Source organism: Episyrphus balteatus, chromosome 3, assembly GCF_945859705.1.
Source record: "Episyrphus balteatus chromosome 3, idEpiBalt1.1, whole genome shotgun sequence".
NCBI classification, from domain to species: Eukaryota; Metazoa; Arthropoda; class Insecta; order Diptera; family Syrphidae; genus Episyrphus; species Episyrphus balteatus.
Window position 1 is genome coordinate 79727526 of NC_079136.1, and position 27385 is coordinate 79754910.

Below are 27385 nucleotides of genomic sequence, written 5' to 3' on the forward strand. Positions count from 1 at the left end.
CGCATTATTTTCTGTAATTTCTATTAGGTACATTCTATAATTTATCATGTGTCTTTTTTTTTTTCTTGGTGTCTAAAAATAGCCGCCCTCAAAATTATAGAGGGCAAAAAAAATTAATAAGACGTTATTCTTTTTTAAGTAGGATGTTATTCATAATTTTGTGAATGGAGCTGGTAAGAAAATAAAACGAACAAAAGGAATCTTAAGGATCACGTGACTGGCTTAATGACTACAATCTTTAATATGGAATATACTATAGTACAAATACGAAGTGTATGTAGTTTTCTGTCCTGTCCATCCATGCCATACATTCTTTGTGATTTTGTTTTTTTTTTTTTTTTTTTCTTTCTTTGTGTCAGTTTTTTTTTTTTTGTAATAGAAACATCCTATTAAGCGCACGAAGGATGTTTTTTTTTGTTTTGTTTTGAGAGGTAGAAAGAGAGAACAAAACCAAGTAGTAAAAAACCTTGTTCCTAAATGGCAAGGAAAAGGGAGCTTTTCTTATTTTCCGTGTCAGATTGAAGAATCGAGGAATAAAGAGCCCATTCTGTTGGCAATTTGAAGGTAATTTTAACTTCACTGTAATTATTTTCATTCTCTTTTTTTTTTATAATTTTCCTCTTTTCTTGTGTTTGGCCGCAATTTCACAAATTTTTTTTTCTTGTTATTGTTGTTGTTATGCTCATGATTAAGCTCAAGAAGTTATATTTGCTTCTTTTAGCTTCCGGTTTCTTACCGGAACTGAAGTCACGAAGGAGTGAAGCGAACAATGCTTATATAGGGGTAATCACGAAAATATAATATAAATGTTCCGATTTTTCCAGAACAAGATGAGTGGGCATAAAATGAGAGACCAATAATTATTGCCCAGGAAAATTATTTTCCGCATATATATGTGAGGGAAAACAATGCGGAAATTAGATTTTACCAACCGAAGATGTAAAACATAAAAGGTTGAAAGTGTTTTCGGATGAATTTAATAGAGAGATCTTATGGTTTTTGATAGTGAGTTTTTTCGAAATAAATTAGTATTTAGACATCATTGATAGAAAAAAAATTCATAACAGTCTATATTTTTACTTGCTCAATAGGGCAAGTATTGGTTTCTTGTCGAAAAAAATTTGAGGTTTTAATCAAAACCAACATTACGAAGATGGAGAATTACAAAAAAGTGGGTCTCGCAATTCCGTCCGTGAGTCTTTACATTTCTGCGTCCATCTGTACAAATTTCCACAGCCTAAACGGGTGGACGGATTTTTTTCAAACTTGGTACAGATGATTTTTATGAAATCATGAATTTGTTTTTTTTTTTTATAAATTATTCCTTATATTACCTATTATATCTCAATTAGAAAGTGTACCTCAAATACAAATTTTTCATGTTATACCAAATAACTCGAAAACGGCTCTAACGATTTTGATTAAACTTTGCTGACGGAATATTCAAAGCGGTTGCAATAAAACTGCATTTTTTTTTCCAAAAAAAAGGTCAAATAAAAAGTTTTTTCTTTTAATTTAATAATATTTTGCCCTAAATATTGGCTCTTTCCCAACATCAAAAAAAAAAAAAAAAAAAATGTCTTTAAAATTAATATAGATGCAGCACTGAAATCTACAAGTAAACTAACATAAAAGTGTTTTGAACTGCAAGAGCAAGTACGTGCGACCCAGTCGTGCATTTTATTAATTTTAGTTTTATCATTAACCCTGTTCCATTGGAGGTGGCAGTTTACTCATCCTTACTTGCCTACAACCTGACTGGTAAGGCGATTGAAAAATCAATGTGTAGCCAGGCACAAAAACTCGATCAGGTTTTGAAAAAAGTTCAAACAACTGAAAAATTAAATTAGTTTTCGGTTTCCTGTCAGTAAATTTTCAAAGCAGAAAAAATTTAAAATGAAACAAATCTAGTGCGGATTTAAAACTCGTAACCGACCGAAAAAAAATTTAATTGAATATTAAATGTCACCCTAAGAATGTTTACGTTCTTTATTCCAATTTAAAATTAAACAATTGATTAGTATTTAAGTGGTTAAAGAATTCCTGTGGTGTTTCAATTCAAAAGGAATTTGTGTGGATTAAAAAATCTGTGACGAATCGATGGTCCGAAGTTTTAGCAAATATATCTCAACATGTGCAGTTATTCAGTTGCATTAATAACCAGGTATGAAGAACTTGAATAAAAAATAATAGTAAAATTAAATCCTGTCCGGGTAGCAAGAAGATAGGGATTTAAAACGTGAGAATATTTTTTTAAATTATCTCGAAATTTTTCAGCCCATATGCGCGTATTACAATATTCAGCAATGTTAAAAATAAGGCACAAATTAGTATTTTCAGTTAACTTTTATGAATTTTTTAGACAGAATAATCTGTGACATCTTATAAGAAAGTTCATTTCTATTATTTAAGTAGAAAGCAGTTTTGAGGTCGACGGAGAATGAATATGAATATATGTACCTACTTTTTTGTTACTGAGCCTTAAATGATTTTATTAATTTTCGACTAAAATCCAGCATTTCTTCAGTCTTTATGTCGACATTTAACGTTTGATCAATTAATAACGTTTCTGCGGCATTAGAGAAGACAACTGAAATGAGTGGAAAGGTTTTCGGTAGAAATTCCTGTACACTGAGGGAAAAGCTACCATAAAACAATGTGAAATCAATGAAAACCACATTGATTTAACTATTATTCGGAATGATTTTGCGTTGAAGATGGACATTTTAAAATCAACGTGGAAAATGGGTTAATTTTTGATGGTTTCGTATCTTAAAGTCACATAAATCAAAGTAGTTCAACTTTGAAACAACGACGTTTCAACTTTAATTTATTTTTTCCCTCAGTGTACCTTTTTTATATTTTGTGTACTAAATTTTAGTGCCATTAATATCCTTCGAAATTTTCCAGAAGTCTTTCGAGTTTTAGCTTTCGCTTAGTTTAAGCGTATTTTCCTTGATGATCGCAATTATTGTAAGAGTGAATTTGAAGTAGGCATGATCGAACCATTTATATTTGAATGTTAAATAAATAAATTGAATCGCCAGTTGTGAGAACGGAATAAGTCCACTTTTTTCGAAATTCACTTTTTGATGCAGATGTAATCTTTAGACGTAGACACATCTTCTAAGTTGAAAAAAACAAAAAAAATTATTTTAGGTGTCGAAGTTACAGGGGTTGAAAAATTTTATAAGTTTGAAGAACAGAATAAATCAAGGATTTCAGGCTATTGATTACGTCTTCACCTAGTCGTTCACGAGTTTTGATTTCAGAACACGTTGAATGGGTTATAATATAAGAGAAGATAATACCGCGGAATGCTATTAAATGAGAGGGTAGAAATTGAAGATAGTGGTGCAAAAGCCCCCTTTTTAGTTTTTTCAATATATTTCGTAAACAAAGCATAATTTTGATAAATTGATTTTAAAACTTGTTGTAGAGAATCAAATATAATATCGGAAAAATTTTTTTAAAAAATGAAAAAAAAATTCATACCAAAACAGGCCAAAAAAAAACATGTAAAAAAGTCAAGAAAAGCGATTTTTTGAGTTTTTTTGCTTTTCTATGGTATTTTTTTTTTTCGGGCTGAGATAGTCATACGCATTGCTCTAAATTAATACAGAAGATTGAATTTCCTGAGCTGAGCTGAAAAAGTTTTTTCGTTGAAAATTAACCGAAGAATTTTTTGTTTTACTCAAGTAAAAAATAGACCACAACAAAAATTTGTGTTTTACTATGTTTAACACTTTTTTGCTTTGATTACTCAAACTCTATCAATAGTTGATCTTTTGCTATCATTAAAACTTTAGTTTTAATTTAATTATATGTTTATTTCATTCAAAATTTGGCTTTTGGGTGAAATTTCAAACCGTAAGTTGCAAGAACGGAATAAGTCCAACGTTTTCAAACCGTTATACCTGGCTACTAGAACCGGCTACAAACAAAATTTTTATCTCATTCCACTTAAATTCACGTGATCTTCATTTTATATATAGGTCTTGCATCTCAAAAAAGTAAAATATAGAGATGCGAATTTTTTTAAGGTTTTGATTTCCTTGTGTATTCTGCTAACTTGTTATTGAGTATTTCAGTATTTTTGGTTCAAATGTCACTCTTTAACTAACAAAAGATCGTCCAAAGAACGTTGGTACAAGGCTCTTACATCCTTTTTTCCAGCAGAGTCGTAGTAGTAAGTGAAGATTTAATTCTCGTGTTACTGAATCACTAGATATTTCAATAACAATTGGCATATATATAGTCTGAACACTACAGCTCTTATTTTGAATTTCAAAATTCGGTTAAATAAATTATGAACTAAGTTCAGACATTTTTATTTCTCTTTGGTTTAATTTTTTACAGTTTGAATTTTAATATTGCCATAAAAATCTTTCTACATTGACCACCGCTCCCAATCGCATCTAACAAAAAAAAAATAAATAACTATCAAAATTGTATGTTCTTAGCAGATATTTCCATTAATTTAAAATGATTCCCTTTTTATATAGGTAAGAAAATCTTTTAATAAAAATACATATATTATTTTATTATTCATGGATACCGCACATAGACAGACCCAGAGTTACCTTCTACTCTTGTGCACACTTAGTTAGCAAGATAACAAACATCCGAATAAAATTTTTCCATATACTTCCGGAATAAATAAAATAATCCATTTCCCGTTCCTCTGTGAAACAATCTAGATAATCATAGAATATCACTCTTCTCTAAGAAAATTTTCATACTCTCTTGTTTCCAACTAACACAACATTCTAACACCAAACCGAATATTTGGTATGTATAAGAATTAGGAAGTGTTATGAATTTCATGTTTATATTCATATGTCTGGCCCTATGCTCTATATGCAAGTTTTAAAGAGACTTATATTTCTCGAAGCAAAAACACACACCACCACTGTGAAATATGGTGCATTTATGCTTACAGGAAATTGTTGTGTTTTCCTTTCGCAGATATTATATACAAACCAATACAACCTCTGCAGTTGTTTACGCTTCAACAAAATAACAGAATGTTGTGTGGCAAACAATATCTCGATGTACGGTGCATGTTGTATCTTTAAATGCTACGTTAGATAGAACATTCATATTAAAAAACTCAGTGTTGTTATACGATCCATATTTACCGGATGTCAGTGCACTTTAGTTACAAAATGAGAATGGCAAAAGGTATTTAAATTTTTCAAAAATAAGGCAGGTTCGTTTTACTAATGAATCTATCTAAGCAAGATACCTTTAATTATGTTCAACGGAACATATAAATTAAAATATCTCATGTAAAAAAATATTGTATAACAACTCTGTGAGAAATGGATAGAGAATCTCATCGTTTTCAACGTAACATGAGGATGCATATTGATATGAGTAATCCGGAGCTATGGTATTTATCTAGATTAGAAAATCCTCTCTTGTTTTATACATTCACTATGAAATACCTATATTTTCCACAATTCTTGCTTAGGATAAGAGCCAAGAGCATCAACAACATTCTACATTTACTACAATGTTATAGCCATATTTATGTATGTACCCATGTTTTACGTAGAGTATATGTTTATATTCTGGGAAATTAATTCCTATCGAAAGGATTATGTAGCGTAAAAAGCCCATGTTCCCATATTAAATGCAAACTCACATCCTACATACCCTTGGCTTGGATATGAAGGATTACCACTCTAGTCTCTCTCTTTTACGTAATTGTTGATTGTATTTCCGGATTAGTTTTTCCTTCCAACTCATTTTTATAATTCACCCGACTCCAGTTCTCTACTTTATATACCATCTCCCTCCCTGTATGTCATTAATCGTTAGTGAGCGAAAGAAAACGTAAAGATAGAGTAGGAGTAATTGGAAACCATTTGATTTAGCAACTTTCGACAGCTTGTCAGGATTTGGTAAAACTTCATCCAACATTAATACCTACATACTTTTGTTTTGTATAAAGCGCTTGATTAAAATGCAAGTCGCGTATCAATTTACAGTCTGTTAAGCATGAAAAACAGAAAAAAAGAAAATATCTAATATCAATAGAGATAAGACAGCAGCTGTTAGTTTCTTTTTTTTTTTTTTTTTCTTTTTGCGTGAATACATTTTGTAACATTTCGAAAAAAAAATACCTTTGTATGTTGTTAAAAGTGAAACACGAGACTAAGAAATAATGTTATAGTGAAGTAACTAAAGCAAATTATTAGGGAACCCGGTCGAACAGCTCTGATTTTGATGATCTTTTTTTTCAAACTTCGTTGTCGGTAATTAAAAATATTTTAAAGTCTATAGGTTAAAAATTGCCGATGTTGCCGTATTGTTTTTTTTAAATTAAAATTGAATTTTTTTTAACAAAACCATTTTTTTTTGCTTAAATTTCACAAAATAAATAATACCAAAAGATTCTCTATCTTATTTAAGGAAAAAATATATTTGGATGTAACAGACAATCTTCCATCCTTTAAACGATAAATGGAATTTCTAACAAACTGACTTTTAACACAAAAAAATATATTTCGAACACAACGGCAATACGTACAATATTAAAAAAAAAAACATTTTAAAAAAGCCAGAAGCTCATTCCTATCTCTTAAATTTAAATCAACAAAATTTAATAAATAGTTTTTTAGAAAATGGTCCTTAAAACTCAGAATTCTGAAAAAAAAAGAAATGTTATTAAAAAAAATTTAAATGACTTTTTTTCAAACTTTTTCGTAATAAAATATTTATTTTATTTTTTTAATTTTTAAAAATTTTTTGGCATTGATTTGATTAGTTAAATTAAGGGCCAATTTTTCAATAGTCAGTTAAACAGTCAGTTAGTACTTATTCCTAAGGACAGAGAAAAAATCAATTTTTCAACAAGCAAATATAGCTTATTCCTAAGAATAAAACTATCTGCTTCTTTCGGAGACGAATAAAAATTATTCTAAGGAATAATCTCAACAAAAATATTGTGTCAGTTGTCAAAGCTGTTTTGAAAGAATTTAAAAAAAAAATACAGTGGAACACAAGAAAACAAAAACAATCATGAATAAAAATGACGTTTAATTTTAAATATTTTTGAATTTGACAATTTTTTTTTGTTATTCTGTAGAATAAATTATTCTTGATTGAAAAATTCAATGTTTTTATCTGACTGTTTATGAGCCTAATAACTTTATTCGTCGAGCAGTTAACTGACTGTTTATTAGAAGATTGAAAAATTGGCTCTAAAAACAAGAATATGTATAAATGATCGTTAAAAAAAAAATTAAAAATTAGTCCAATTTCATTAGATTTTTCGATAAAAACTGAATTTATGCATTGAAATAATTGATTTAAAAATTTGAAAAACAAATGCATTTTATGTTACGAAAAAGTTTTAAAAAAGACATGTTAACATTTTTTTCAAATTTTTTTTTTTTTTTTTTCAAAAATCTGGGTTTAAATACCATTTTTTCAAAAACCCTTCACTCCATTTACTTAATTTGAATTTGACAAATATGAATAAGCTTCTAGCTTCTTCTTAAATGTACATTTAAATATTGTAGGTGTTGCCATTGTGTTCAAATATTTTTTTTTGTGTTTAAAGTCATTCTGTATGAAAATTGTATTTATCGCCTAAACGATGGAAGATTGTCCTTCACTCCCATATAGTTGTTTTCCTTCAATTACTTTGACAATCTTTTGGCATTAGTAAATTAATGAAAATTAAGCAAAATTTTAGGAAAAAAAATTTATTTTGTTCACAAAAATCTTCAATTAATTTTAAAAAATTAAAACTGCAACAGCGGCAAAAAAAAAGATTATCAAAATCAGAGCTGTTCGGCCGGGTTCCCTAATATTGGCATTTTTTGAGCTTTAGTTACTCTACTATTAAGTTTGTTTTGTTTACATCATCATTTTATTATCATTTTCTTTTGAAAAAGGTTGAAACATAAATACGAGTTAAGGTTAAAACGCATTTGAAGACACAGCAAATGTCTCTGTGTCTCCAGACGGCTTATAAATATAAAATGCACAACTGGGTCGCATGAACTTGATCTTAGAGTTTAAGTTGCTTTTAATGTTAAATATTTTTTACAAACAAGTTATGTAAATGTATTTAAAAACTGAAAAAAGTGGAAACACAGACGAACTGACGAACATACTTACAGACGGTATAATGAAAACCACTATCTTTAACTTCTCCATCATCGTAATGTTGGTTTTGATTAAAACCTTGAAATATTGTTTACCCAAAACCACTATAGAGAAAGGAAAAACCAGTTTAATTACACTGGTCAACAAGGTTTTTGCAACAAGCACCAAAATATACTTTTCTAGAGGTTACAAATTTATTCATAATGAATTAACCCACACAAAAACATAACCACGAAAACAGCCAAATGATTTTTTTTTTTTGAATTTTTTAACAGTAATATTTCAAAAACGGAGGCCAATCAAAATTTTCTGACTTCAGGTTCGAGTTTAGCAGATCAAAAACCTCTAAAAAAGTATATCTTGGTTCTCGTGGGAAAAAAATAAGAACACTATTTCAGAATAGATGAGCAAATTTAATACCGTATTTGATAGTCAGATAAAGTTCCCTCAAAACTCAAAAGTCTATAAAATCATATCCGCAAGCAAAGTTTTTCAAGATAAAATAGCGGGATACGAGTCACATTTTTAAAATTAACTTCCATAGAGCTGAAAAAAAAAAACAATTTTCCATTGGATACAAACCAGCCATTTAAAAGCTTGCTGATGTAATAGTAATGATGAACAGTTGTTACTATCTCTCAATTCATCCGTAAAAAAATTTTTGCCCTCACCTGAAAATACAAAAAAAAAAATTGGTTGAAAAACTAATTTAATATATTTTCAATTTTATGTAAATCTTTTTATCAATTAAGTTAGATAGTTGAAAAAATTAATGTAGATTTCTGTTTCATTAAATTTATTGTTAAAAGTAACAAAATTAAGGATCATTTTCGTTTCATTAAAAAATGTTCATTTAGCTTACGACTTTTTTACATTGTCTACACCTACACCAATATCATTTTACTATTTGCCGGGAGAAGTTTGACTAATGACAGCTTCGAAAACTGCAAATTTTTTACCTCGAGGGTGTTCAATCCGTCATTTTAAAATAATTACAGTATTTCACGAATTACAGTATTTCACGTTATAACTTGATATCCATTACTTTTCTTTTCTAAGGTTTGAACTTTTGTCTTCAAAATATAATTGTCAGTTCTAATCGTAATTATTTAAGTTGTGAATCCTTTGGCACCAAACCACATGTACGTTTTAGATAATTAATATGTTTTTAATAAAGGCATTTTCAGAAGAAATGTAAAAACAAATAAGACTTGTTTTTAAAATTGAATCATTTATTTGCAAAACATGATAAGTCCATGATTTTTAATTTTTTAGGAGAAGAAAAAAACGTTCTATTTTCTTTTGATATGCGTAGCAAAATTTATAAAAAATATATTCTGTAGAACTCTTGCCTAGCTACAAAATACCGTTTCGTTTTTTAATTTTTGGAGCGATACTTCAAAAGATAAAAAATAAAAACGCTTTTGGACTTATCATACTTTGAAAATAAACGGATGTGAAATTAGTTTTAAAATGGATATACAATTTTGCTTTTAGCCCCAGTCTATCAAACAATTGTATTTCAGATCAAAATACAATGTCCGGACTACTTATTTAACTTTAAAGTAGCTTTAAACTTAAGATTTTCAATCATTAGTCGAATATAGCATTTACACAAAAAGAAGCTGTTGTTTATTTTCAAAAGATGATAAGTCCGGGACTTATTCTGTTTTTGATACTAAAAAAATATTTCGCGTAGCTGTAAAATCTGATATAGTTGGAGTATTTTGAAAAAAAGTGGACTTATCATGTTTTGAAAATAAATGATTCAATTAAAAAAACAAATCCAATACACATTTTCAAAAATATTTCAAATAAAACAAAAAAAAAAATGATATGCCATTCAAAGAAATTATTATTATTCAATATCTACATTAAAATATTTCAAAAAATTTTATTTTTCAAAAAAAAAAAAAAATTGATTAGTTATACTCTAGTACCTACTCTAACGCATATGTACATACATTTTCGTTGAAATCATTGAAAGTCTGAAATCAAAAACACGGTGAGTCTATGACCGGTACCGTTAATTATTATGGTTCAAAATTTGTTTTTTTCTCAAAAAACGAGTCGTTCTCAAGCTATGATTCGAAACGTCAACGAAATCGGTCAACGCGTTGACTCACGTAAAAATGACGTCACAATCTGTCCCAAGAGTGTCACGTCGTGTGATCGTCAATGAAAACTGCTGTCATTGCGTTGACGGGTACGATGACACTCGCGTTGACACACATTTTTGAGTCAACGCGTTTACTATTTTCGATTACCGTGTAATCTCTCTGTCAATGCCATTGGGACGCGTTGACAGGGTTTTAGGACTGGGTGTCATCGCAATGACCCTGTCTCAGCGTTGACGCGGCAGAATTAAATACCGTGTCATCGTTTCAGAATGACATTGTTTTTTGTATAGAAATGTGATGAAAGTTGGATTGGGAACATTTTTTGTAGGGCTATTTTTTTAATGGTGTACCGTTTTGGAAAAAGGGGGTTTTCATTTCACCTTTTGTTTTTTTTTCCAAAAAAAAACTTTTCGGTATGACCATGGCATGGATGCAAAAAATTTTTTTTTACAAAAAACCAAAAACCATTAGTATATTCTAAGCTACATTTTAGACCATAACCATTAACATTGGGTGCAGCGTTCCTATGCTATCAGCGTTTGAAGGTGGCCATATTGATTTGTTTCGATTTATTAAAAATCAAATGTCGAAACTTTTTTATTTTTTTTTTCTAATTTTTCGACTAAAATTTAGTAATTTTACATTTATATTCGTTCAAGAATATTATCAGAATTCATTTAAGACTTTTATCTTAAAAGTCATTGCGTATATCTCGAAATATTTACATTTCAATGCAACCATGTCGAACAAATTTTCGTTTATTTTTTCTATGAGAGCTTTTTTCAAATCTCATTTTCTCCGCTTTTTGTTTTACAAAATATTTTTGGAAAGTTTAAATTTTTGCTTTGTGTCAAACAGTGTGATCAACAAAGTTTTGCGAGTCAACGCGTTGACACTGCTAAGTAAACGTCACGTTGACACACCTGGCACGTCAACGTAATTTAGAACAACATTGACGCAACAGTGTCAATCGTGTGATAGTCAATGTTTTATGCATTGACGCTGTGAAAGTTGACGGTGAGATGACAGAGAGAATATGGATTTTTTCTTGACGTCAGAGAGTCAACGCGTTGACCGATTTCGTTGACCGTGTAATCATAGCTTTACTGTCAGAGCTTCAGTTTATCGCAACTTTTTTATGTCGTCTAATTTAGACTCAAATAATTCAACCTTGAATTTTGTTACGAAACTTATGTAATAAAAAAGCTCTAACTTGTCTCCATTTGCAATTTTGTCCTTACTTGTAGGACATACCTACTGTCATTAAGTTTTTTTTTATTTGGTCTCAGAACCTAATTATTAATTCTTGCGTTCCGTTCAACTTATCGTAAACTTTAACGAGTTCGTCGCCCCACTCTCATTTGGATAAAATGGGAAAGATTAATTAGGTCGAGTCTAGTAGGACTGAAATCAAAACCACCATCCGACCAGAGTATCAACGGATTAAACTTTTTCTTTGGTTATTCAGCTGGAGAAGTTAAAGACAAACTATACAGATTAATAAAACATTACCCGTGCAATTTACAATGCCATTTTTTTTTTCCAATTCAACACGAAAAACTTATGAAATCGAATTGAAATAGTATACGGTTTTTTAACTTTCACATATTAACTGATGGTTGATGGAGAAACGAACCGAAAGAAACACATTGCACTCTCTGAAATCCACCATCGCATCAACTTTGCAGCGTCTTTCTCTCATATTCGACTATGAACTGTGACTATAAATAATGTTATCGTTCCTAGAAACGCAAAAAGGGTTGAGTGACCTAAAATAATAGATTCAGGATCCTCCGACGGATTTCCAGCAATTTCCTGCTCTCCTTCATACATTTATACATACATTCTCGTACATATATTATGCATACAGTAATGAAAAAATAACATCCAGGGGATCCAAAATATTTAAATGAATAAAAGTTAAAAAGGAGTTGGATGTGGGCGATGTGATTGCAAGGAGTGACTGTATGAAGAACAAAAGCCAATGATAAATTAAACAAAAACGTCACCACCCTTTGGGTCATGTACTCGTATGTATGCCATGTGTTAGTTTGTATATCTTTTTTTTTTATCTTGTTCAGTTTTTTTTATTTTTTTACTGGATACCTATGGTCTATGGATGAGAGGTATCATTTTATAAGGGCAAGTTATGGATTCGTAAGTAATCATCGAATCTACTAGACTATTTCTACATGAAGGTATGTATTTTTAATATATCATCACGTAGTTATTTCAATACAAAAATCTCTTTCGGCACTAATAAAATAATTTTTTAAATTTGTTGATTTGAAAAAAAAAAAAAAAATATATATATATCTAATCAAAACGATGCACATCATATTATTTAATTTAATTTATGCGGATGTAATATGTTAATTATAATTATTGTAAATAGTAATGTGCTAATCTAAGGGGTTCTATATAAATAAAATAGTTTAAGATTATCATTCCGTTGCAATTTTCCGCCATAGTGGGTTTCGAAACGTTACAATTTTAAATGGTTTATGTTTAGCGATTTGGTGTTACTACATGCAAAGGAGTTTCAGAAGTCAACTTTAAATCAAATTTTAGCTTAAGAGAAGTTATGCGTGAGAGCAGTGGCGTACCTTGAGTCGCCGGGGCCCCTGGGCAAGACTAAATTTTGGGGCCCCTTTGATATTTGGGGGCCCCTAGATAAGAAGAAAAGAACGTATACGCCATACATTTTTTTTTTTTGTATGGCTTATTTATTTTTAGGTTTATTTTAATGTTTTGATATGTCCGTAATTGCTATACTTACTTAAAATTTCTATCATAAAAGTAGTAAATACTTGTACTAGGGGCCCCCAAAATTAAATATTTAGAGACCCCTAAAATAAAATTTTTTGAAGCTTAGAATTGATAGTTCTTGGGACCTCTGTTCTGAAGTAATATGTACCTACACATTTGATTTTTTATCATCAAACATAGTTTATTTTTTTGGGCCCCTGAAAAATTATTTTTGGGGCCTCAAAATTAAGTGCTTAGAGGCCTCTAAAATATAATATAATTTTTTTGGAGCCAAGAATTAATAGGTAATATTCGGAATGCCATCAATAACGTAATGTTTTTATTTTGCGCCCTGATGTATTTATGTTTCTGCCCCTGAATTGATATTTAATTTTCCATTTGATTGTTTTGAACCACTGAAGTAATAGCTTTTGAGGATCTTCAAATAATATTATTTGTCATGCCATCAGAAAATTTGATGAATATTTTTGGGCTCCTTAGTAATAGATTTTGGGGTCCCCAAATTAATATTTGATTGCCTCTTAACTAACAGGGTTCCTGAAAAATTATTTTTTGGGACACTACATATCGCACCCCCGGTGGAACAACGACGTAAGTGCAAATTTTGAATTTATTGAGTTAAGTATAAGTATGCCATAGTTCCAAGAAAAGGTATTTCCTTCCGATGAAACAAAGACCCAATTGAAAATGTTCTATTTGTATGCAGGGGGCAGAAATTTCTTTGGACCGTTTCATTGTTTTCAACGTTGTTACAACGTTTTCAAAATGTTAAATCGCGTTTTCTGAAGAATCAACATTTTTGCACTTACGTCGTTGTACCACCGGAGGTGCGATATAATATTTTTGGAGCCCCGAAGTCATATTTTTTTTGGCTTCTAAAGTAATATTAAGTAATCCATCAACAAGTGTAATTTAATTTAAAAAACAATTTTTTTAATTTAATTTTTTTGACGCCTGAAGTAAAAGCTTTTGGAGTAACTCAATTGCATTGTCTCCAGTAGGGGCCCTGGGGTCGGTCGGGGGCCCCGGGGCGCCGCCCCGCTTGCCCCAAGGGAGTGTACGCCCCTGCGTGAGAGTGAAAAGAATGTTTAAGCTCAAGAGTCCTATGACCAAAGCGGGCCACGAACAATGGTCATTAGAGAAAACGACTTAACAGACAAACTCTTGCATCTTGCGTCCATAGTGGTCCAGTATCTAAAAATTACGTGTATGTACTACAAAAGCGATGCGATAGAGGTACCAAAATGCCATTTTGACATTTGTCATAAAGTAATTTTCTCTCTGAATAAAAGGAAATGATGCTTCTTCTTCAGCACCAAATTTCTTTGGAATATATTGTTGCAAAAAACAGGTAAAAGGATTTGAACACAAGTAGTTTTTTCTCAACGCACTCTTACTATATCTCGAAGGAAATTACTGCAACATCTTCAGGTGAATGAGACCAAGACGGTAGCATTATACTGAAGCCTTCTAACTGTGAATACTTAAAGTTTTGTACAATTTGCTTCAGTTACATATTTGTAGACCTTTTAAAATCTAGTGTTATTTGTTTGGTAATCGTTCCACAGATTTCTTGAGTTAAAATATTGAAAGACATTATAGTCCTGGAAAAGAAGCATCATTTCCATTATACAGTGGAGGAAAAATTAAGACTTGGGGTTTCATTCTTCCCGACATAATTAAAAAATTAGTGATAAAAAATTGTGAAATCGGCCCTTAACCACATTCAAACAATATGAGCACAAAAAAAAAAACATGCATGTCCTGACTAAAACTCTGGTCCTAGAAAAACGGTTTATACCTTTTTGAAAACGTTGTTTAATGCAGACAAGAACTTCATCAAAAAATTTTTATTGAAGGCTATATCTAAAAAAATGGCCTAATAAGTCAACACATACTTATTTCAAATGATAGTAAAATAAAAATCTGAAAAAATTAGAGGATTCTTTTTTAATATTTAGAAACGGTTTTTATATTTAGGAACTTGATTCAAAAATAATGAACGCCCCTATATGCATACATATAATTTTGTTTTTAAGTAGCACTTTATTTGTCACAGAACACGTTTTTTATAAATCAAAATCGTTAGAGCCGTTTTCTTAACTACCAAGCTTGAATCAAATCGCATCAGTAGTTTAGGGTGCAACTACGAGATACAGACAGACAGACGGAATCGAGGGACCCACTTCGTTAGAATTCTCTATTATCGTAATGTAAAGTCTCGACCGAGTTCAGTATTTTAACAAATCCTAAGCTTGCCTTACAGTAAAGCCTGGTACGCTGCTCGCGCTAAATTTTAGCTCCCATACAAATTATCGAAAATTTTTAGCCGAGATAAAATGGATCCCATACAAGTTATCGATAACTTGTATGGGAATTTTATCTCAGCTAAAATTTAGCTCTAGCAGCGTACCAGGCTTAAGTAAAAAAAAATCACTTCATCAGAAAAGTCTATATAAATAGTAGAACTCTAGACCAATAAGATAAGTAAATCGAGTTCAAATCCCAAAAAAAGCCAAGCACGAAACTATTTAGAATTTTCAACTACTTCTTTAAGCAATTCTGTGCTATTTGTGACGTTAATTTTCAAAGTGAAGATACATTTTTTTTCTTTTTTCCTTAAGCCTGGTACGCTGCTCGCGCTAAATTTTAGCTCCCATACAAATTATCGAAAATTTTTAGCCGAGCTAAAATGGATCCCATACAAATTATCGATAACTTGTATGGGAATTTTATCTCGGCTATTTAGCGCAAGCAGCGTACCAGGCTTTAATTTGGGCCTTTTTTAACCTTAAAAAAATGATTTTCTTAAAAAAAAAGTATAAATCATTAAAATGTTGTATAGTATTTTTTAGAATTTTATTCAATATTGTACTAACTACATCGAAAACCGGAATTCTATTTTGCCAAAGGTAAAATTATGGCCATTAAATTAACAACTTTTCGTGTTTTTTTTTTTTTCGCTACCTATAAAGCAAAAAGTTTTTCGTTTTAAAAAACATTTTGCTGAAGCAATTCATATTTATTGCCATCCAGGGAGCCACCTCTGAGATCAAGTACATGTGACTCTGTTGTATGCCTTACTGTTTTGTTTCGCCTTGTTTGTTCGTTCGGGATTTTAAAAATTTTACTATGTTCAAAATAAAAAAAAAAAATTAAGTAAAATAAAAAAAAAAGAGAAAGTTGTTCCATGTTATTGTTGGAATAAAGGATAGAATTGTATACACTCTTGCTAAAACATCCTTGTGTGCATAAAATGTAGCAGAACGGTTGACGGTCCTTTCTTGTAATTTTCCGCACCCTTTTATTCTTTTGTTACATCGAACAATGGGAATTATAATTGAAGGAAAAAAGGCAATTAATTCACAATTTAAAGTCAGTCGATAGAATTTTAATTAGTGATACTTTATATAAAGAATTTTCCTGCTATTCGTTGGAAAAATTTATGGCTCGAGGATATTAACTCATGCCATCTTTCTATACCACCTAGAGGTATATATGTGTATAATGCTGCCTATACTGTAGGGACTTAACACTGAAAAAGAAGTGTATAAGCAGGTTGTATATAGCACAGGGATGGAGAGCGATATTTAATTTACTTCTTCAAAGTTTGATTGGCAATCAAATCAATTCAATTTCAATTTTGGCTTTTAATGGAATGGAATTAAATTAAGAAATGAGCTTGGCACAGCATTGATCAAGAATTTTATTGATTGGTTCTTATTGTTCAGTTGTTCAATGTCGATGTCAATCGTGATTATACTTTGAATAAGTTAAGTTTGTGTTAGTTTTATTTTGCGATGGTGAAAGTCGATGGAAATGTTGTGTCTGTATTCAAAAAATAAAATAAAACTTTCGGTTAGTTGAATTGAAAGAGATATTACATTTAAGTATGGCTTTTCTGTTACCACCAAACTGATGATAATGTATTTAACTGTTGTATTTCAACAATTATAAATACGATTCCTTTACAGATAGATGGAAAGAGATCTTTAGACTGTTGACTTGATTTACTGTTGAAATTATTCTTTATTTTATTCTGATGGGAGTAGACACGGAGTGCTTTTGAGTAAGAGTATCAAGGTCAATGATTATGGAAATGGAAACATCAACGAATTTTGATTAATTCATTGTATTAACTTAATTAGTTTGAAATCCTTTTAAGAAATAAACAAAGAACTGAATAGCTTGCCCTCAAGCAATGATTCACTTTTTGAATGAGAATTAAGATACAATGGTGAAAAAGACTCTTACTTGTATTCATTTTTATTTTATACTGTATGATATAATACTGAATAGCATTCTTAAACATGCTCTCTCAAGTTTTATGAGAGGGAATATATCAGTTTATACTTGACATTGTTTTGATTATGTAGTAACTTTCTGACATATTCAAGATTCATATGTCCTAATTAAAAAGAGTCGTAGTTATTATTTAAAAACTTAAATGACAAGAAAAAAAAAATGTTAAATTATCAAGTTAGTTTTAATTAGTTTTAAGTTATAGCTTTTACTAAGCTTAAAATAAATAACACAAACGAAATGGACACTCAATCCCACTATTTTTTTCTTACATACTTTGAGCTCATTGACTCGGAAATCACTTAAATAAAAATACGATGGATACGTTTTCGAGATATGATATTTAAAAGTTACTTAATATACTTTTCTTCAAAATCTATAGATAAGTGGTTATAAAGATATGACCATTTTTGTAACGATCAAAATTTTCGACTCATTTTGTTACTTTTTGAGTAAGATCTATAACTTTATAGTACAGGTAAAATAGGCATTTAAAAAATAAAAAATTGTTACACTCATGAAACTTGGCAAAAACCAAGGATAAAAAAGACTATACAAAAAAGCTGGGTGGAAGGGTGTTTTTTCATGGACCAGAGGGAGGGGTGAAGCTCAAAAATATAGTGGAAAAAATTGTTTTCAAGGTGTTTTTACAATACAATTGCTCTAAGAAACGTTATTGCGGAATAAAAACAAAAAATAAAATATTGGTTTTGATGACAAATTAAACGTTTATACTTAAGTTCTTCGACGATTTACACAAATCATTGGCACCATAATTACAGATTTTACTGACTCTTCGAAAAAAAACACCCTTTCACCTAAAATACTTGTATAGACTGTTTGGGTTCTTGGTTTCTGTTTTAAATGAAACATTTTTAAAAATTTTCATTGGTGTAGCAATTTTTTCCCAGTTTTTGTGCTACTAATTCCGAATTTCATCATTAAAAAAAAAACACTCTTTCACTCAAGATAATTTTGTACACTTTATAGATTCTTAATCTTATACCAACCAAAACTTTTTTACCAAGTTTAAAAAATTAATAAAATATAAGTCAGCTGCTATGATACCTTTCTCACAAATAATTAACCTAACACCCTTTCACCAAAATTATTTTTAAGAACTTGTTGAATCCTTTGTCTCTGCTTTATCTTAAATCTTCATCCTGAATTTCATCAGTGTAGCATGTTTTTCACATGGGTTTCGGTTATATTTTACCTGTTGAGGTCAAAAAACAAGCACCCTTGCTTTTATACGGCAATAACTTTTCTTAGAGCAATCGTATTGACTTTATTTTCATGTCATTAGATTCAGCATAAAAAAATATCTTGAAAACATGTGTCATATGATGATATTCGACAAACAATTTTTTTCAGTATATTTTTGACCTTCACCCCCTCCTACCTCTTGTCCGCAAAAAAACACATCCATCACCATCCATAAACATTTTTTCAGAAAAGATTTTTTAGTTTTCTGGGGTCAAATCTATATGAAAAGTTAACGGCACTTGGTGTCCAAAAAATTTCCTTGTAAACTAGTGTAATCGGAGAAGAAAGCATCTTTTGCGAAAATGAACGCCACCAGAAAAATTAAGAAAACCGTTAGTTTTTCCTAAAATACAGGGACTGGTATTTGTAATTATTGAAGCAATTTTACTTAAATCAATTTCTTTTTCAGTAAGTGTTTCTAAACAATTACCTGTGCCAGTAATAAATACATATTTCATTGGTTCGCCACTCCTGAAGTCCTGATCTTTAGGTTTTAGATATGGAGGATTTAATGTGCGTTTTTCTTTAAAGTCATACAGAAAATCACCGAATTTTTTGATATGATGTTGATGATGGTAATTTTGAAAATTTGCATATAATATGATCGTCAGAACTATAAGTTTAATATAATTTTTTTTTTTAACAATGCTGAGTCAATAAAAAATAACCATCAATGTCACTGTTTTCGTGATATTGACAGTTAGAATTGGCCATTTAAAATACTTTTTACTTGCGTTATAGGTACTAGATATACTCGTATGGCAAGTTATAGAGATAACAACTTTACATGACATTACGATGATGTAGAATGCCAAAAGAGTGGGTCCGGCAATTCTGTCTGTCTGTACCTCGAGCTAAAGCCTAAACTAATATAGTGATTTTCTTCAAACTTAGTTGTTAACAATTTTGGATGGTTCCCTAGAGGACAAATTGAAATTTTATTTTTAGGACCACAACTAACGGTACCTGTCATATAACGGAACGGCTCCAACGATTAGATTAAAATTTTTGTTTAAAACTTTTCACCGTTATTAACGGTACCTGAACGTTTTTTTTTTTTATTTCTGAATATCTCGTAAACGACGAAACATTTTGACCAAAGAAACTATAAAACAATCACTGTATAAAAAAGCCCAATTAAACTACTTAAAATAAAAAATTTTAATTTTTTCAAAAAACACAATTTTGGATTTTAAAAATATTTAAATACTTTTTTTTAGAAATATCGATTTTTTTAAAACGGGTTGATAAATTGTACCTATCGAAATTTCGTTTTTATGTGTTGAATAATATTTTCTTAAAAATGGAATATACCAATTTTTGGTATTCATATAGTTTATAAAAGTGTTAAGAAGGTACAAAAATGGCAGAAGCGTGAGTGTGTGCGAAACAAATTAAAGTTTTTTGCTTCAAGATCTGACAAAAATTCCCCAGTAATGAAAAGAACTCCTCCTAACAAAGCATTTTAAAAGGAACACATCAACCCTAAATGATTTTCCTATATTATTGAAAAAAGTTCCTAGCTAGGGTGAGAGACCTAAATCAATTGTTTTGCTATTAGCTAGGTTAACTTGATGAGTAGGTACTTTCGAAGTATAAATATAATTTTTTTTTACGGCAAACGAATATTGAATTTTCTTGGACTTTTGCCACATTTAAAACAATTCTACTGTTTAAGATCTATTACAAACACAATCTCATAGGTTCTATGTTTTCTTTTTTTCCAAAAAAGAAAAAAATGACAAAATAGTTTTGGAAGCAGTTCAATATTGATTTTAAGTCCGTTACTTTACAATATATACTACACATAGATCTAACTTTTGAATTTAGCGGAGTAGGTTGTTATATGAAAGAATATATCTCATATAAATCTAAAACACGTATAAGTATATAATGTACACAAGACCAACAAAATTTAACTTGGACTTCCTGTGCCGTTGATAGAAGGAAAAAAAATTCCTACAACTACATATACCTATTTATACTTCTCGAAAAACAATGAAAAACCGAAATTGGCTAACACGCTAGCTACAAACTCGAAGAAGATACATATGTTATCATTTTATCTTCAAATTGTATAATGTTTTGAAAACTTGGATACAACTAAAACTGTACTTACAAGGAAAAAAAGTTGGAGTAAAAACAAACAAAGAAAAAAAAATACATGAAAAGAATTTGTTTTGGACCGATTTTACTTTATCAAGGATAATGTGAATGTGAAACTAAATGTCGCTAACAGTACTGTGTACAAAACAAATGTTTTGAAAATTCAATCTCTACGTTCAATTTGTAAAATTGAATATGTGTGTATGAAACAAGATAAAATTCAGATTGGATTTAATGGTTAAATAATTTAGAAATATAAGAATAATCTTACTATATAGTGAATGTGCCTACATTACATAATACCGTCTTGCTACAAATATTAGCCTGTTTATTATATCAACTGCAAAACTTTCACTAAATTTCACAATTGTTGCATTTTATTCAAAGGGTGTTTCGGTATTATCTGCAAATCTTCTCATTTATCTCAAAAAATACGTTCTCACGTGAAAAATTAAAATAGGCTTTATTGATTCTTTATTTGCATGACAAATAAACCATCGTTAAAAATTTCAATACCATAGATACCACCATTTTTAACAGATTTTTACTCATTTTTGAACCGTCTTTTAATGGAAAAAGTAGGATACATAATGAAACACAATTGGAACAAAACCGTTTCTCCATAGCTCTTGTTCGCTTGTATCAGTTAAAACAAACAAACGAAAGAATTTAACTGGTTACAAATTACCCGGGAAAATGTTTCAATTAACACCAAAAAAAAAAACCAGAACTCATTCGTCTTACATTAACATAGAATTTTGTTAAGAGTGTTTGTATAAGTTCTCCTTCCTTTCTTGTTTATTAACCATCTTCTCTACCCCCACTCACATGCAGTTTAAAAAAAAAATACATAAATTAGAAAAAGAGCACGTATACGCCACAGTGCACGTGGACAACGTGCAAATAATGTATGTATATTACAAATTTGGCCTAGTTGCTAACACATCCAAATCGATATTAAATAATACTTGCACTTATAAATTTGACAAGAATTTGATCTTCTTTGTCGTCAGTGTTAATAAATACATAAATGGAAAATTAAATCCTTTCAAATGAGAATCAACAAATTTAAAATTTCTTCAGCATCTTAAATTTTGATTATTTTTAAAATAATACAAAAATAAAATATAAAAACAAAACAAAAGCAATAGAAATAAATAAAATTGAAAAAGAATTTTGTATTATAGTTTTGTTTGCTTTGTACCTAACCAAAAAGTCCTAACCAAGGTTTTTTTGGATATTGAATACACAATTCTGCCAATTCTGATTCTCGCTGCCACTTCGATATCTATTATATATATTAAAGTTTGGTTTTGTGTACGTTCGCTAACCGGACACACCGACTGAGTTATTTTCTTAAATTTTTTTTAAATCAAAGAGACATAAGAGGAGAAGGTTTAAGGCAAAAAAAAATTAAAGATTTCATAGGGTAAATAGATGTAACACGGCATTGAAAAAAGAGGCTATTTTCTAAACGGTAAGTCGGAAAGAGTTGACTTTTTTTTTAAATGATAGACAAATTTATTTAATAGGTATTGAAAATATTCAAAAAAATTTCAAAACCAAGTTGTGAAGGTTTTTTTGCATGCATAGACCTTCGACAAAAGACTAATTAGAGGTACGCAAAATTTTGCACAGAAATATATTAAAAAAAAAAATTATTTTGAAATAAAAATTTTTGAAAAACAACCTAATTTTTAGGGACATTTTTGAGTAGTCTTTTATTTTTTTTGGAATTTTTAAAAGTATGCAAAAAATCTCAAACTTATAGGAAATATAGGTTTTAATCGTGCGCATGCAAGAAGTATTTTGCATAGGCCACTTTTGCTAAAAGTTCAAAAGTTAACATTTTTAAACTCATTTTATGAACTTTTCAAGTTTTGATCCTCTTTTTCATTTCAAAATTAACTAATTACAGAGTCGAAAATTAGAAATAAATACAAGAAATGGCGGAACGAAGTCCGCCGGGTCAGCTAGTATTGTAATAAACCATTCATGGTGGTTAATTTTTTTAATTCAGAAAAATGGCAATCGAGAATGGAAGGTCGACTTACGTAGAGCGGGAACTTATAATATATTAGCTTCACTATATTTTAAATGCTAAATAAGTGTATATTACTTGACAGTGTCAATACAAAGCAATTCTCATCTACTCGGTAATGAGTAGTTAACACCTCCAATGAAACACAAATAGTGTTAAAAGGGCTTTCATCTAGAATAGTTTTTTAAATTAAATTAACTTTCGCACAGTACTTTTCAATGTTGAAGTTTTTTGTGTACACACATTTACAATGTATCTACTGTTAGCTTTAAATAGCAATATAACGTTGTAGAACTACAAAAAACCGCAATAAAGCATTGGAATTCATGTTATCCCGAAGGCTGGCGGTTGTAGGAAAACTTAAATACGTACTACAATATATTGTCGAAAGATATATGTACGTAGGTGTGTCTTACTGTGAAGAAGTTTTTTTTCTATGAAATCTAAGTTTTTGGTAATTTTTTAACAATTTTAAAGCAGAAAGCAAGCAAAAGTAAATCTGCTAAACAGAAAAAAAAAAAAAAACTAGGATATATTTTGAATCATTTAAAAATTTGATTTATATGGAAAAGTTTTATATATTTACGAGTATTTCTACAAAAGAAAGATAGTTTTTTTTTTTTAATCTTGATTTTAAAAAATACAACAAGTTTACGTTAAAATAATAGTGATGGGTTTTCTGAGTGAAAAACTTTAAACCAAAGAAAAAATACTGAACAAAAAGAAAAGATATAATACAATTGCATTATTTTTGGAGAAACTTTGGATTGGCAAACTGAAACATTTGGTTTGCCAAGTAAATAAACAAACAAACTTTTCTTGATGATGATTCATGATTTAACCACGGGAGTCAAGTTAGGAAGTAGTGGGGCATTGCCATTCTGGATTATCTATGAGTTCATGCCTACGATGTTCAAGGGTTTTCTTGCTTCAATGATACCTAAATCAATTTTAGCCCAATATAGAAACTTCAGAACTTGAAGAGACCTTGGAAACTTAAGAACTTGAAGAGACCTTCTAGAATTTTTTTTTGAATAGGTAAATTTTTTGTTGCAAGAGGTAGGTACCTACCGCTTGAAATTTTTCCGAAGATCTGTAAAAAATAAATTTGTATTTCTTGTACCTAAAGTAATAAATGCAGAGGTTTTTTAATTGTGAACTCATATCTGTTAAAAAAATAACTAGTTTCGAGACTTTGGTTTGGATCAGGGTTGGAAAAATTCATTTTTTTTAACGCATTTGTTTTCCATTACAAATTAAAAAAAAAATATTTATTGAAAAAAAATTTATTGCAAATATAAATATTTTGTATTAAAAAAAATACATTGCATATAACAAATTTTCTGCATTGAAAACAAAAAACATTGCAAAATGTGTGCAATAAATTTTTTTTTAATATTCGTCAAATTTCTTACAATTTGGCTATTTGACCATACATTAGCAATTTCAACTACCTACAATATTGAACCTAAAAATTCGACGAATATTAAAAAAAACAAAATTTAATGCAAACATTTTGCAATGATTTTTTTTTTTCAACGCATAAAATTTTTTATTTGCAATAAAATTATTTTTAATGCAAAAAATTTTATTTTTGTGCAATTTTTTTCAGTTGCAACAAATATTTTTTTTTTTAAATTTCGAATGCATTGTTTTTTTTTTTTCAATTGATATTTTTACAACTCTATTTTGTATGCGAAGAACTCAACAACCAAATATCCAAGAAAATTTTAGTTGTCATTTATCAAAAGAAGTATTTTTTTGGCACCTCACACAATGAATTTGGAGAACGTCTTTAAAAATGCTTTTTTTTAGGCAAGTGGTTAACCTTGATTTTTTTGATTAAATGTGCATTGTGGACTCCTATCTGCAAAACTTATTTCGAAAACGTCAGTTTTTAGATATAAGCTCATAATGTTTCAAAGTGATAGCAGAAAAAAAAATGTTTGTTGTTTCCCTCACTTTAATTTTACTTAAATAATTTTATTTTTCTTTAAGATCACTTTGCATGTAATAAGTCAACAACTAGGTAACTGATTTGTTCGATATTTTATTGGACAACTTCAGATTTGTCTTCAAAAAAAAAAAAAAACCCCAAAAACATGCAGCAAGCCTACTAAAACAATAAATTAATAATTACATTCGAATTTTCCACTTTTATATGAATTTATACTAGAATCTAACCTTGAAAATATATTATTTTTCTGATCTTTTATTCATTTAAAATTGGAAGCAATTTATCACAAGAAAATTTCAATTTCACTACAATTTCGATTTCAAAGGTTAAAGTTTTTTAATTAAATTTACATACTTTTTACATTAAAGAACTGTAAGAATTTAAAATAGGAATTTCGTTTTATTAAAATGATTATGTTATTTTTTCTAAGAATCAAAAAGTATTTTAAAAATCAAATTTTTACCTTTAGCGCATGCTTTTAAATCTTAAAATATATGCATTTATAAATTGGATCCCTTCCACAACTGATTACATCATATACATTTCAGTTAAGTAAAGATGAATGCGAAAAAGGACACAGAAAGTATTATACAGAAATAGAAGAAGTACAAGGAATAGTTTCTGGTACCGGGTTACTAAACGATGTTTTCCATTCCCTTGGCAGTGCTCCTCTTCCTGCACGAAGATTGAAAAAGGAGGAACTGTTTCAGTTACAGATAGATAGATGGTGCACCAACCTTCAGGACCCTTCATGAATATTTCATGAGTACAAGGATATTTGACCCGATTCCTTGTCTCTTTCTTGTCTATGTTTTGCAGCACTCTCCTCTTCACAGCACCAAGCTATGTAGAAAGCAACTTCCAAGGTTGTCACACAAAAAATAAAAAGGGCCACTAAGAGATAAAAAGTATAAGTCCTTTTCTACTCAAAGAAGGACATAGTATTCAATTTGATGTTGAAAGTTTCGTTTTTGAGAAATTCTCTAGTGGGACGACCGACACGGACGCTGTGTTCTTCGTTTCAAACTATATCTTTATCGTTTAATAGAAAAAGGGGGTTCGAGCAAGTATTTCTCTCTGGTTCTGGAGATATACATAGATATAGACGAATGGTGGATAAGACGATAAGGCGAATAATAAGAATACTAGGACACTGGGGAGGCGTGTTAGGAAAATAATCTATTCCTCAGTGTAATCATCGAAGAAAGAAAAAAAAATAGTTTGAGTAGACAAAAAGAAGGATGAAAACGAATTAATGCTGACACTTTCGTTCTACCTCACCGTCTTCCATATCCTCAATGATACCCCTTCTCACTCCTACAATAACAACCAAGAAAAAAAAAAAAGAATCATTTACACTTTGGCACAATGATATATCGAAGTTGATGCCAAGAATTCATTTCTTGTAGTAAGTTATGTTCCCGGAACACGGGTACACAATAAGTAGGGAAAAGAGTGAGTTTTTCCATCTTTTCATTCCAAACTCGTATCGAGAAGCTATTTAATACAAACTACAAAAAATATATTTGCTTCTGAGAATAGTGAGTTGACATACTAAATGATATTACCAATATAAACAGGGTGATTCTGAATTTGTTTTTTTTATACTTGACAAACTTGGGCAATAGGTCAGATCAACTTTATTTCCATCGCGTGCATGACTTGTTAAGGGAAACAAATTAAAACATTGTATGTTTTACTTTAAATTCAAAACGAGCTTGAGTTCGATTTTATTATGTAAGATAAGTTTTTCGCCGATATGTTGAGGATATGATTTTTGAAGTTTACACACCGTGAAATAAAAGTCACGGAGATATAAATAGTTGTATCCAAATCCCCTGCTTGGATGCACTATAAGATGGACTTATGTTCCAATAAGGTGGGACATAAAGCCAAAATCGAATTATTTAGTAATGCCCCACCCATGTGGGAGATAATTTGTGAATTATTTGTTAGTGGGACATAACAGTCACTTTTTATTTTTAGATCTTATGTCCCTGCGTGGGTGTTATGTTCCTGGGCCGTACGCCCCTGCGCAGACTGTGCAAGAGCAGGGAAGGAGAAAACGGTTGATCAAGCTAGAAAACTTTGGCAGGACAAAAATGAAAAGTGGTCACAGAAAAGTGTCTTTATAAGGGTGAAAATACATTCTTTTTGAATTGTGAATACAGTATTCGAATTCCTCGGAAAATTCTACATCAATTTCATACATGATTCTCCATAAAATAGTGAGACCGAAAAAAGTTCTAGCGCCATGAAAAAGTATAAACCAAATTCGCAAAAAAGAGGTGTGCCTACAAAGGTTTAAAATATATTTTATATTGTCGAATTATTTGAGAACCGAGACGACTTCTCTAAAAAAAATTATAATCGTTTTGTTTTGAGCAGGGGTAAGCGCGATAAAAAGTAACTGGGCAAGAATTAACAGGTAAAAATTTAGTATTCCTCTAAGAATCCATAGCTATCAGTTGCAAATGAAACAAAAGTAGAGGAAGTTCTTAGAGTGTTGACTTAACTCCTTTGAGACATTTAATCTGTAATAATAAAAAAACGATTTTTGTCGTTAGATCCAGATTTTAGATTGTAGTGAAATTTGTAAGCACCTACATACCATTTCGTAATCATTTGGGTAAAACCTTCTAAAACGTGGCAGATCTCAGCCCTAGTATTTTTTAAGTCTTAAAGTCCTTTCAAAATCGG

The 27385-nt window shown here is 30.0% G+C and overlaps 1 protein-coding gene and 1 long non-coding RNA gene across 3 annotated transcripts in view; one reads left to right on the forward strand and one right to left on the reverse strand.

Annotated features, from left to right (window-relative positions):
• The window catches only part of LOC129915328 (neuroligin-4, Y-linked), a 271030-nt gene that overhangs the window by 142531 nt on the left and 101114 nt on the right, over positions 1–27385 (reverse strand). The window contains exon 3 of one of the 2 annotated variants that reach the window (XM_055994819.1): positions 8707–8795. The exons of the other annotated variant lie outside the window; for it this stretch is intronic. The gene's annotated coding sequence lies outside the window, so the exon portion shown is untranslated. The remainder of the gene's footprint in view (positions 1–8706; positions 8796–27385) is intronic. 2 annotated transcript variants of the gene reach the window in all.
• The window catches only part of LOC129915334 (uncharacterized), a 37928-nt gene continuing 12559 nt past the window's right edge, over positions 2017–27385 (forward strand). Inside the window, exon 1 of the long non-coding RNA XR_008772280.1 lies at positions 2017–2164. This is a non-coding gene — a long non-coding RNA (uncharacterized LOC129915334). The remainder of the gene's footprint in view (positions 2165–27385) is intronic.